We start from the raw sequence: 12688 nt of genomic DNA, 5'->3' as shown, positions 1-12688 counted from the left end.
GTCCGTGGACTATATGCTCATGGTAATTGTAGTCCATGGACACCTGGAGAGCCAGTTTGGCCACCCCTGCGCTAGGCTGCTCTCAGCCCTGGAGGTTTCCTGACTTTCTTCCTCCTGCTGCTTACAACTCCTTCATTAACGTTGCCTATGTGGAAGAATAATTGTCTGCATGCAATTACAAATCAAGGGGTTCCCCCCTCTCTCCAGCGCTTGTACTGAATGACAGGAAACCAAAGGAAGAGTCCATCTCTTGGTGAAGAAGAGCATGTCAAATACATTCATGCCAAGAGCAGCATTGATGGCCCTTCTGAAGCATCTAATTCAGCGCTCCACAGATCACTGCCATTGCTGCAGCTAAAGTTGATAGGCCACAACAATCATCTGCATCACCTCGGAAAGGGACAATGCCAAGATTGGACTTCTCTAGAAGTATGTAGAGCCTCTTGTGGAGCAGAGTGGTAAGGCAGCCGTCTGAAAGCTTTGCCCATGAGGCTGGGAGTTCAATCCCAGCAGCCAGCTCAAGGTTGACTCAGCCTTCCATCCTTCCGAGGCTGGTAAAATGAGTACCCAGCTTGCTGGGGGGTAAACGGTAATGACTGGGGAAGGCACTGGCAAACCACCCCGTATTGAGTCTGCCATGAAAACGCTAGAGGGCGTCACCCCAAGGGTCAGACATGACTCGGTGATTGCACAGGGGATACCTTTAGAACAGGGGTAGTCAAACTGCGGCCCTCCAGATGTCCACGGACTACAATTCCCAGGAGCCCCCTGCCAGCGAATGCTGGCAGGGGGCTCCTGGGAATTGTAGTCCATGGACATCTGGAGGGCCGCAGTTTGACTACCCCTGCTTTAGAAGTATGTCAAATCCAACAGTCTGCTTTGGAAAATTCACACACTGAGTCAGTGTGGCGTACAGACTGGGATTCTAGTTCAAATCCTCACTTGCTTAAATTGGTCATTCTCTCTTACCTAAATTGCAGGGTTGTGAGGGTAAAATGGAACAATAAAAAGAAGAAGGAGAGCTGGGGGGTTGTACACTGCTTTTTCTCCCCAAAGTAGCATCAAAAGGGCTTACAATCACCTCTCCTTCCTCTTCCCACAACTGACACCCATGTGAGGTAGGGGAGGCTGAGAGAGCTCTCAGGGAACTGTGACTGGTCCAAAGTCACCCAGCAGGCCTCATATGTCTTAAAGTGGCTTGCTATCACCTTCCGTTCCTCTCTCCAGAACAGACATCCTGTGAGGTGGGTGGGGCTGAGAGAGCTCTGAAAGATCTGGGACTGGCTCAAGGTCACCCAGCTAGAGGAGGAGTGAGGAATCAAACCCGGTTCTCCAGATCAGAGATGGCCACTGCTAACCACTACACCAAGCTGGCTCTCAAAAACAATGTTTAAAGCCCCTATAAGTCCTCATTAGGGAGAACAGCAGATATCAGAACAAATAAATACTGTGTAAATCCCTTTGAATTCCAGCTTGTTTTGTGTTTTGCCTGCTGTAGAAAAATAACAAACTCCTTCATTCATGTCAAAATCTCTGTTGCCTGTTGTGGCGCTCTTTTGATGCAGGGCTTGTGGTTTCTGAAGATATCTTGCAATTTGATTCATTTAACCAAAGCAAAAATACTAAATCATTTGGCCAGAGAATGGGAAGAATGCCAGGTATGCAGCTTTTTTTGAGTGATGGAAGGGCACATAAACATGACTGATGCATTCTACGGCGGTGATCTGATTTGTTTCTATTGCGCAGCATAATTCTGTGATACCATGCATTAATATTCATGCTCAACAAAGTGTAGGAAATTGACAGCTCTTGGAAAAAAATATTACAATATTAGCTATTGTCAGTGAAGCGTGTGTGATGTTTATAGACTGGCTTGGGTTTTTTTTTTACTCTGAGCACTTGCATGGGAAGATGTGCTAAAATAATCTCTTGAGAGTAATTTGCATGGAGCCCCTGTAGCATAAGGTCAAGTACATGTGCTAATCACATCAGTACACAAAACACCTTCTTGTAAGAGCCCAGTTGTCATATGTGGAGGAATCTTTGCTTTTCGTGGCAGTTAGATTCAGGAATTTAACATCCACCGGTGAAAATGGTGTGGAGAGTTTTCTCAGTGGTCTGGTAGGGAAGGAACCAATATTTGTCCTTTTGGTTTTGAATCAGCTTGCCTATCTCCTTGTATTCTGATGGAGCCAATTAGCAGTGTGCTAGCCTTAATTCTAACCTTTCCCAAAGACTGTACAGGAGATGGCTGGGATCAAGGTTATTTGCCATCTCTTTTTGCACACACTCAGGTTTGCTTGAATCAACCCCTTGGTGTTACAGGGTTTTTTCTCTTGTTTATGCATTATACTTCAGCCTCAAAAGTGTATTTTCATACTGTGATAAAACAGAAGTCCAGCAATATTGTGGCAATACGAGCTTTCATGAGAGAGTGTTGACTTCTGCGGATACAGTAGGAAGAAAAGAACTCTTTCCCCTCATTTTTGCAGAGAATTACAGAATGCAATAAAGGAGGAAGGAGTCAAGCAGTTAGAGGCCTAGTATAATAAATCAGGTGAGATTCTCTGTGTGGGGAATTGAGTCTCTTGTGTGGTTCAATGGATGATGGGACAGGTTAGACATTTTGGGCAGCTCACCTGAATCCATTGAGGCCTTTCCCACTGGTGGTGCTGTATATGTTTTCAGCATACTGTCTTGGGTGTAAACTGTACGGAGCTTTTATTCCAGCCCCAGATCGATTCAGTCCCTGCCCTCTACACAGAATGCGATTTCCGTTTGGATTTGGGGCGATTTTAATTTTCCTTTTGCAGCAAGAAAGATTGATCCGGAGTGACCCTACCTTTAGTGTGCAATATCTTGGAGTGCTGAAAATCCTGAATAAAGAAAGCTCCGTGGTAGAGAACCTCTGATAGGCTACACCTGGTCATGTGACACACTTGCCTTAAAGGAGAAGCCCCTAACTTCTCTCAACTTCTGTCGGTCCTGTATTTTTCCTCCCTCCTCTGCCTTTTTCGATCCTCTCCCCCTCCCCTCCAAGAAAAGAAAGAAGGAGCCCCCCCCCCACCTTCTGAGCCTCCCTAACCACGTGCAGAAGACTTTCCTGTTTCAATGGGGAGGAGCGGGGAGAGGAAGACCCGAGTTCAAAGCGATCTGAATTCAACAGGATTGACAATGGAATAAAGAAAGTAAGTGCAGACTCCGCCTTGGTTATTGTGGGGAAACTGTTTTCACCATCTATCTTTTTTCTATTGCCAATTATTTTAGTTGTTTTATTTTCTTTCAATTGGAATAAATGCCTTTGGTGCCTACTGAAAGCAAATGGATCTTCCATTATAGACCAGATTTATTTTTTTTATATTCCTTATCCTGCAAATTCTTATGAATGCATAGCTCTAGTTAATAAGTACGTAGGTGTGTCCTGGTGCTGTGACAAAGCAAAGCATTACAATAAGGAGACAATAACAAAGACTCTGAATGCAGTATTTTGCTGAAGACGAGATAACATTGAAACATAAGCAGACTGATTGGTGTGAATGTTTTACGGATCTATTTACAACAGCTTTTAGAGAGGGCAGTAAACAATAAAGGGAATAGCAGTAGATTTTCTCTGAAATTTACAGTGTCATCCAGAGAAGAGTTGTTGGTGAAAAGGGCTGTTGAATCACAGTTGGTTTATGGTGGCCCCTAGTAGGGATTTCAAGGGCCAAGACATTCAGAGGTGGTTTGCCCCTGCCTGCCTCTGTGTCATGACCCTGGTGTTCCTTGGAGATCTCCCATCCAAATGTTTGCCAGGACTGGCCCTGCTTAGCTTCTGAAATCCAAAGAGATCCAGCTAGCTTGGGCTATGCAGGTCAGGGCAAAGAAGAGCTATTCCTATCCTATTCCATTCAAGTCCCAAATTATGAATTAAAGTAGACACACTCCCATTGAACAAATACCTCCCTCAGTTCATTCACACTGGTGTGGTTCAGTCTACCAACAAAATGCAACCAGTCATAGTAGGGTAGGTTTTCCAAGGCAAGAGACATGTGGAGAGGGTCTGCCATTACCTGCCTGCACGTCACAACCCTGGCATTCCTTGGAGGTCTCCCATCTAAATACTAGCTTGGGCTGACCCTGCTTAGCAGGGGGTAGACTTTTCAATTGGGGGAGGGGGCTGGGGCCAGGCCAGAGGCTCAGTGGCATCATAGGGAGGAGCCAGTGACATCACAGGGAGGGGCCTATGGAGGTAGTGCCATGGGGAATCTAGGGAGGGAAAACAAACAGATTTCTGAGTACTAGTAGCTATCATCTCACTCATATCCCGTGAGTGCAAGCATATTTTGGGGCAATTCAGAACAGTGCCCATGGTCATGACTCCAAATGAAGCATCCAGTTATGCCACTTAGGATTTGGTGTACCTTGCTTCCTTAGCACACTGTTCTAAAAGTCCACCTTAACACAGACATTTAGAACAAATTATTAAAATCAGTTTATGGGAAACGATTGCATTCCTGTGCATAGTTAAGATCTGCTTTCTGGGTTCGACTTATAAAACACATTTGGCTTCAGCACATTGTCTTCAGAGAGCTGAAATATAACTTTCACTGTTAATTAACAACACAAATTATTTATTTACATTTTTTTTAATTGCAATGCAATCAGATATTCTCCCAATCCCCTACTAGATCTTCTCGTGTTCCCAGAAGCATCCTTCCTGCCATATCCCACCTATCTGTCCCAGTTCCCCTATACAGACTGTCCTCTCTAAGTACAACTCACTTGTCATTATGTTACCATTTTTTAAAAACCCTGTACTTAAATTATACTGAATGTATTGGGTCTAATTGATGTTCTTCGAACTAATTAGCTATAACATTAAGATCAATTTCCTGAGAGATCTATTTACTGAGGAACCACTCTAACTGTCAAGAACTTCTTCCAGATGTTAAGCCAAAAATTCGTTTGAATTAATTTCACCCCATTGGTTCTGGTCTGACCCTCTGGAGCAACTGAAAGTAACTCTGCTTCATCCACTATGCGACAGCCCTTCAAGTACATGAAGATGGCTAGCATATCATCTCTGAGTCATCTTATCTCCAGGCCAAACAGACCAAGCTCTCTCAACCTTTCCTCATATGTCTTGGTCTCCAAACCCCTCACCAGTTTCATTGCCCTCCTCTGAACTTGCTCCACTTTGTCTACATCCTTCTTCAATTGTGTGGCCCAAAACTGAACACAGTACTCTAAGTAAGGTCTAACCAGAGCAGAGTAAAGTGGTACCATCACCTTGCATGATCTGGACACTATACTTCTTTTGATACAGGCCAAAATCCCATTGGCTTTTTTAGCCACTGAGTCACATTGCTGACTCATGTTCAGTGTATGGTCTACTAAGCCCCCTAGATTCTTTTCACACATACTACTGCCAAGACAAGTCTCCCCCGTCCTATAATGATGCATTTAATTTTTTCCTACCTAAATGCAGAACTTTACATTTTTCATTATTGAAATTCATTTTCCTTTTAGTCCAGTTTCCCACGCTGTATCCTGAGTCTGTCTTGCTACCCCTCCCAGTTTAGTATCATCTGCAAATTTAATAAGCACCCATTGTATTCTTTCATCCAAATCATTTATGAATATGTTGAACAACACAGGGCCCAGGACACATTCCTGAGGCACTGCACTTGTCACTCCTCTCCAAGATGATGATGAACCATTAACAAGCACCCTTTGGGGTGTGATCTGACAAACAGTTATCGATCCACCTAACAGTAATAGCATACATACTGCATTTTACCAACTCGTCAACAAGAGTATAATGTAGAACCTTATCAGAAGCTGTACTGAAATCCAGATAAACTATATCTACAGCATCCCCCTGATCCAGCAAGGTAGTAAGTTCCTTTAAAAAGAGATATAAGGTTAGTCTGATATGACTTGTATTCACAGCCATCTGCTCTAGCTGTTCAAGGACTGACTGCTAATTTGGTCTAAAATTTTGCCAGCTCAAGCTGATGGGTCAGTAGTTACTTGGGTTCTCTTTTTTCCCGTTCTTGAAACTTATTCTGACAAGTTTAGCTAATTCTGGTAGTAGTAGATTCAGTGAAGATTAGATTTAGTTGCCCTGGCCTCTCATCATGAGCATCACCAAGTACCTCTGAGCAAGTCAGTGTAGATGCTTGCGCTTCACAAGTTTGGATGAAATCTTCGTAAAGATTCTTGACGGGCCAAAAATGGGTGCATAGGTTTGTAAGCATCTTTCTGTTTTCCTGGACTTTTGTCCAGCAAAGCACGTAACACAAAACAAAAGGACAGTGACATACATGTCCTTACAGGTCAATAATCTCCATGCAGGGAAACCCATGATATGTGAAGCAATCCTATTAAGAAGCTAATTCTTTGCCTTGCGCCCTATTAGCACTGAGCAGATTCGGCAGTTGTTGTTTCCAGTAGCGGCCACTAGATGGCCACATTGAAGCCACCACCCCCCACCCCCCCTGCACCATTGACTTATAAATGGCTGCTATCTAAGCTGTGCTTTTATGGCCACCTGTTCATTTCAACTAATTAGGACAGCCTCAGATAACCTGAAGTGCATAATGAACCAAAATGGAATTTATCACGCTCTCTTTATGGCTTGAAGCACACTCTGTGTCTTTCTACAGTACGGTGACAAAGATGAGGTGTCACTCAGGAGTGTATCTCCCTTTTTTCCTGGACTAAGAAACAAATTGCATGGGAAAAGAGACAAAAAGTGCTGATCTTAACTGAGCGTTAATTCAAAACCCAAAGAGCCAAACGGTGGATGCCGGAACATAGTTACTTGGGCGGGGGGATTCTTGCAGAAAAAAACATTGACTTACAGGGAAAATTAAAAGTTTCCCTGAGGGAAGCTTGCTTCTGAGGAGCAAAGGATAAGAACATGATCCAGCTATTTTATTCTGTAAAAAATATCGATCTATACATTTTCTTGGCTTTGGTCTGATGAATCAAAAGCTGTAGTTGGTGACTGCAGAGACCATGTCTAGTTTTCTATGATTCATGGTGTCTAAAAATGCTCTCTGTTCACATGTTTACTACTGTAGATGCCAAGAACTAAAGCAAGCACCGTCTGTGGGTCCTACTGCAAAGCAGTGGCCCCCAAAAGTGCACTCCTGGGCAGCATTACATCCTTCTGTTAACTTCGATGTATATTGTTGTTGTTAGTTGCGAAGTTGTGTCCGACCCACCACGACCCCATGGACATTGATCCTCCAGGCCTTCCTGTCTTCTACCATTCCCCGGAGTCCATTTAAGCTCGCACCGACTGCTTCAGTGACTCCATCCAGCCACCCCATTCTCTGTCGTCCCCTTCTTCTTTTGCCCTCAATCGCTCCCAGCATTAGGCTCTTCTCCAGGGAGTCCTTCCTTCTCGATGCATATAGAAGAGTCTAATGATTTAGCCTTGATTTTTCTGAACTCTAGTGCTGGACAAGGCTTCTGTGGATTCCATGGACTGCAAAAGTCACAAACAAGGAAAGACTAGAGTACATAAAGCCAAATGCATCACTGGAAGGTAAAATCACGAAACTCCGGCTCACTTACATTGGCCGCATCCTGTGATCCAACTCAGTGGAGAGAGCAATGATGCCAGGACTGGCCAGTGGTCAAAGGAAACCAGACCAATGAGGAACATGATGGTCAGTGACCTCACCACCCACTTTGACAGGCAGGCCCAAGGACAGGGGGAGGGAACAGGATGCAGTTTAAAGAGGAAGTCAAAGAAACCATGGCCTATTATGCACGGCTGCTGAAACAGCGGCATGGAGAACGCGGAGGAGGAAGAAGTAAAGCAAACCGCTTATGCATGGGACAGAACGCAATGGCGGCAAAACCCAGAGTATCTGATTATGCATGCGGCTACTCTGGAGCCGCTTCTGGTTGCGCCCTGGTCCTGGGAAGCTCCACTTCCGCATCTCGCTAAAGTGGCTTTTTCGGCGGCATACGTTGACTCTGCGCCCGGTTGCCACCTGCAGCGTGCATAATTGGTGATTTTAGCCGCCGCCATTCCACCCCGAATGCGGATCTTCCACTCCATGCATAATGGGCCCATGAAAGACCTCATGCTTCAGAGGAGGAAGGGGGAACCACGGAAGTGACTGCTTGCACAGCTTGTGGCTGAAACTGTTAAGGCAAGAGGGGAAATGCCACGGACCCTTGGTTGGGAATCCCTGGTCTAGAGAAATAACACAATTATAGCCAAAGAGTGTGGGGGTGTTCTAAGGTTTCTGATTCTGAACTGGAGAGATCACATGCCCATAGTGCCCACATGAGAAACAAATGTTTTAATAGCACAAATAACTACAAATTCAGGCTCAGAAAACCTTTCTTGGCATACACAGACACAATCCAAGGAAACAAAATAGATTAAACAATATTATGTTCCCACTCTTACAAACATAAGTTATTTATTTGGAAGATGGTTCCAAGGGCATCAGGTACCCTGGCAAGTTTAATGGGATCCTTTTCTGAAAGCTTTAATTTGATGGTGAGGGATTTAGAATTGGCTTTACAATTTAAATCCCTCAAATATGACTGGACTGAACCTCTTTGGGAGAGAAGACTGGACATTCCAAGACAATATGTGGTAGTGTGTCTGGGACTTTACAGCCATGTAGACAGAGTCTTTTATTGGGGGGGGGGAAGGTGATGGAATCTTCCCCAGGACACACTTGAGTGAATAACTACACTAAACACATTTTTACTAATGAGGTTACCATAATTTATTTGGTAACCTCATTAGTAAAAATGTGTTTAGTGTAGTTATTCTTGCTATTATAACATTTGTTTCTCCATAACTACTCAGGTGATCAAACCAGAAATAGACTGTTAGCAATAGGAAACTGATTTCAGAAAAAGGCAGAAAGCCATCTTGGGGTTCCACAGTCACATGACTGACTGAAATTGGTTTGCCCCCTTTTCTTCAGGGTTCTGCACCTGCCCTGATGTGTGTACATGTGACGGGAATATTGGATTACTCTTGGTGCCAGTGTGGTGTTGTGGTTAAGAGCAGTGGCCTCTAATCGGGAACCAGTTTTGACTCCCTGCTCCTCATCCTCCACATGCAGCCAGCTGGGTAACCTTGGGCCAGCTGCTGTTCTCACAGAGTAGTTCTCTTAGAGCTTTTCCAGCCTCACTAGATATCTGTTATGAGGAGAGGAAGGGCAGCAACTGTAAGCTTCCTTGAGACTCCTTCAAATAATGAAAATCAGGATACAAATAAAACAGCTCTTCTTCTTGTTTCAGGTACATTAGAATACGAATAATCTCCCGCATAAGAACAATGAAGCTGCTCCCTGTGTGATAGCCATGAGTAAAGTCAACAGAGGGCATAGACAGCCATTCAGGAGATGGGTCTTTTGTTGCAGGAGTCCACATGTTCAGCCAATGTACCCTTCTGCTGTGCATTTCTAACTTCTTTTGTTGCTCCCGAGAATACGGCTGGACGTTCATGTGGTTGCATGGCCTATGTGGTGATCTTAATGCTGCTGATGCACTCTGTGAAACAATTCCAGAGCAGCATATGGCTAAGTAGATTAAGAACTTGTTATGCAGGTGGTCCTTAGATGGACGTGAGTGAACAATGGATCGGAAGCAGCATGCACTCATGGAGGTGACATTCTGGGAAGTTTGGCTGGTTTATTCAGAAGGCTTTTGTTCTCAGGGACAGGCCCGCCATCTGAGCAGAATGAAGAATGGAAGGAACAGAATTATTTCTGTGTGTGTGTGTGTGTGTGTGTTTGGGGGGGGGGGGTTGGTCCCTTTTCAGTATTTCACATCAGAATTGTTTTTAAAGAATACCATGTGGTTCTTAGTTCTCATACTACTCACAGTCTGTGTTGATAAACCTGCTGGTCAAAATGACAGATTACCTGGCTTATTGTTCTTGTTTCAAATGACATTCTTCCTAGGATCCTACCAATCATATAGACCCAATGAATACAAACATCATGCAAACACTACACAAATGCCATTGCAATGAAAAGAGATTTTTATTTTGAGGCTCTGTTAGTCGGTGGTAAGTAACTCTGATAGCTCTTGGAACGATGTCTTTATCACTAACAATTGTATTATGTCTATGAAGTTTTTCAAGTTGTAACAGCAAGATGTTCTGTGTTAGGTTACAGATCCTTTAGGAAACTGAATTGTTAGGTGCTTTCATGTTGAAGCAGGGTTAGTTCTCTTTTAATTGCAATGGTGTTTGCAGGATGTTTGCATTCTGTGGGTGTTTTTTGATTGATAGAATCTGAAGAATGACATTCAAAACAAGAACAATAACCCAGGTGACTTGTCATTGATCTAAGAATGTGGGGATAAAGACATGGCAACTGAGTCTGCTTTTGCCTCTGAGCTTCACTCAAAATAATTGCTTGAATTACACCATTCACCTACACTGCCTATTTGTCCTTTGGTTTGTATTTTTGTATATTTCTGTGTATCCTCTGATTGTTGGATACACCTGCTGGGACTTGCATGGGCAGGACCTTGGACAGCAGCTTGAGTCTTCCCTTCATGCAACATACCCTTCTCCTGTCCATGATTGGGATGGCAAGACAGAAGTGACATTGCTAACTAACGTGAGAGTCAAATATTAGCAGTGAAGTCCTCCTGAATGTTGTATGCTGGAGGACCACTAATGGCTATTTTTTCTTTATGGAATTGTGGAGAAAGGCACAATAATATGGCATGAAAGGAGAGGTCAAGTAAGCTTTGAACTGGGGAAAGAGCATTCTTGGCATACAACTGGACTACCCAAAGGGTATTCCAGATTGGAGAGGCTGTGCATTGCGACTTTTCCTTCTGTTGCAGATCTCAGGAAGAATTGATTTTCCATTAAAAGTATCGAGCCGCTGTTCACTTGTAATTTAATGTACTGTTTTTACACTCTGGTCTTACCTTAATGGGGCTCCCCCTCTGTTCCACAACACGGTCGGAAAAGATGCCAATGGTTTGTAAGAAACAGTCGTATGCAGTGTTTATAGATGTTCATTTCACTGTCATTGTTATGGGCTCCCACTAGGGTAGACCACCTTGCAAAGGAGGGTGTCTGCAGATTCCGGACTCTTGTTCGTAGTGAGGGGTTTCCCGCTGTGTAGAGGGGCCAGCTACATGGAGGGTCTTTGTACTTTGGGGGAACCAGAACTCATTAATATTTTGCTCCACTCCCACTGCTTTTGGAGACTTGCTCACCTTTACAATGTAAACCCTTCACAACTCTGTAGGCATAAAGTGCTGGTAAGCTAAGATGGTAAAAGCTTGGTGTAGTGGTTAGGAGTGCTGACTGCTAACCTGATGAACCGGGTTTCATTCCCTGCTCCCCCACATGCAGCCAGCTGGGTGACCTTGGGCTTGCCACAGCACTGATAAAGCTGTTCTGACCAAGGAGTAATATCAAGGCTCTCTCAGCCTCATCCACCTCACAGGGTGTCTGTTGTGGAGAGAGGAAAGGGAAGGCGACTATAAGCCGCTTTGAGATTCCTTTGGGTAGAGAAAAGCGGCAAATAAGAACCAACTCTTCTTCTTCAATAATATCAGGGCTCTCTCGGCATTATTCAGTAATATTGACCACTGAGGAAGACCCAGTAGGGTCGAAACGTGTTTGGTCTATTCGTGTGCAGTTAGATCTGTATAGTTTTTGAATATATTTTTTACTTTTTTAAACCTAATATTGGTGCACTTTAATAAAAAAAAATTGTTTAAATGTTATATTTAAATAGGACCAAGCCCTATGAAGATAGGTTGAGGGACTTGGGAATGTTCAGCCTGGAGAAAAGGAGGTTGAGAGGGGACATGATAGCCCTCTTTAAGTATTTGAAAGGTTGTCACTTGGAGGAGGGCAGGATGCTGTTTCCGTTGGCTGCAGAGGAAAGGATGCACAGTAATGGGCTTAAACTACAAGTATAACAATATAGGCTAGATATCAGGAAAAAATTTTTCACACAGTAGTTCAGCAGTGGAATAGGCTGCCTAAGGAGGTAGTGAGCTCCCCCTCACTGGCAGTCTTCAAGCAAAGGTTGGATACACACTTTTCTTGGATGCTTTAGGATGCTTTGGGCTGATCCTGCATTGAGCAGGGGGTTGGACTAGATAGCCTGTAGGGCCCCTTCCAACTCTATGATTCTGTGATTGTTTTATAGCTCAATTTTTGCGTTCCTGAATTTGTGAAGGTTTAGTTTTCGTTCCCTTTTTGGCTTAGTATTCCTTCGTATAAACAGTCAGTGCAAGACTGTGCTTTAAACTGGTTGAGTCATAATCCCACCTTGCAAGAGAATCCTGCCCAACGCAGCTGTGCATGAAAGGCAGGGAACAGCTCACCAAGAATTCAGAGAACCAGACGACAGTTTTGTGGAGTCTTTGGCAGAAGCAGCGGTATTTAAACCGTTTCAGAGTGCAGCAGCAGGCTTCCAGGCTCTTCCCTGGCGCTCACATCTTGTAAATGGAACTTTGGCCTTGTGGTTTTTAATTCCAAAATGGCAAAGCAAGCCATACTTGGGGTTTTTTTGTTTGTTTGTTTTTTTGCATGCTCTGTCGCGAAGCAGCCAAAAGAGAGGATCTATCACTTTCTTTGCTGCTATTTCCCCAAAATAGCAGTCCAGGAAAGAAAAACAAGTGTTTCTATAAGGGGAGGAAAGATTTTCTTCACAAGCAATACACGCGTACTTGC

The sequence above is a fragment of the Paroedura picta genome, chromosome 14 (genome assembly GCF_049243985.1).
Source record: "Paroedura picta isolate Pp20150507F chromosome 14, Ppicta_v3.0, whole genome shotgun sequence".
NCBI lineage: Eukaryota > Metazoa > Chordata > Lepidosauria > Squamata > Gekkonidae > Paroedura > Paroedura picta.
The sequence above is the reverse complement of the archived record's forward strand: the minus strand, read 5'-3'. Positions refer to the sequence as shown.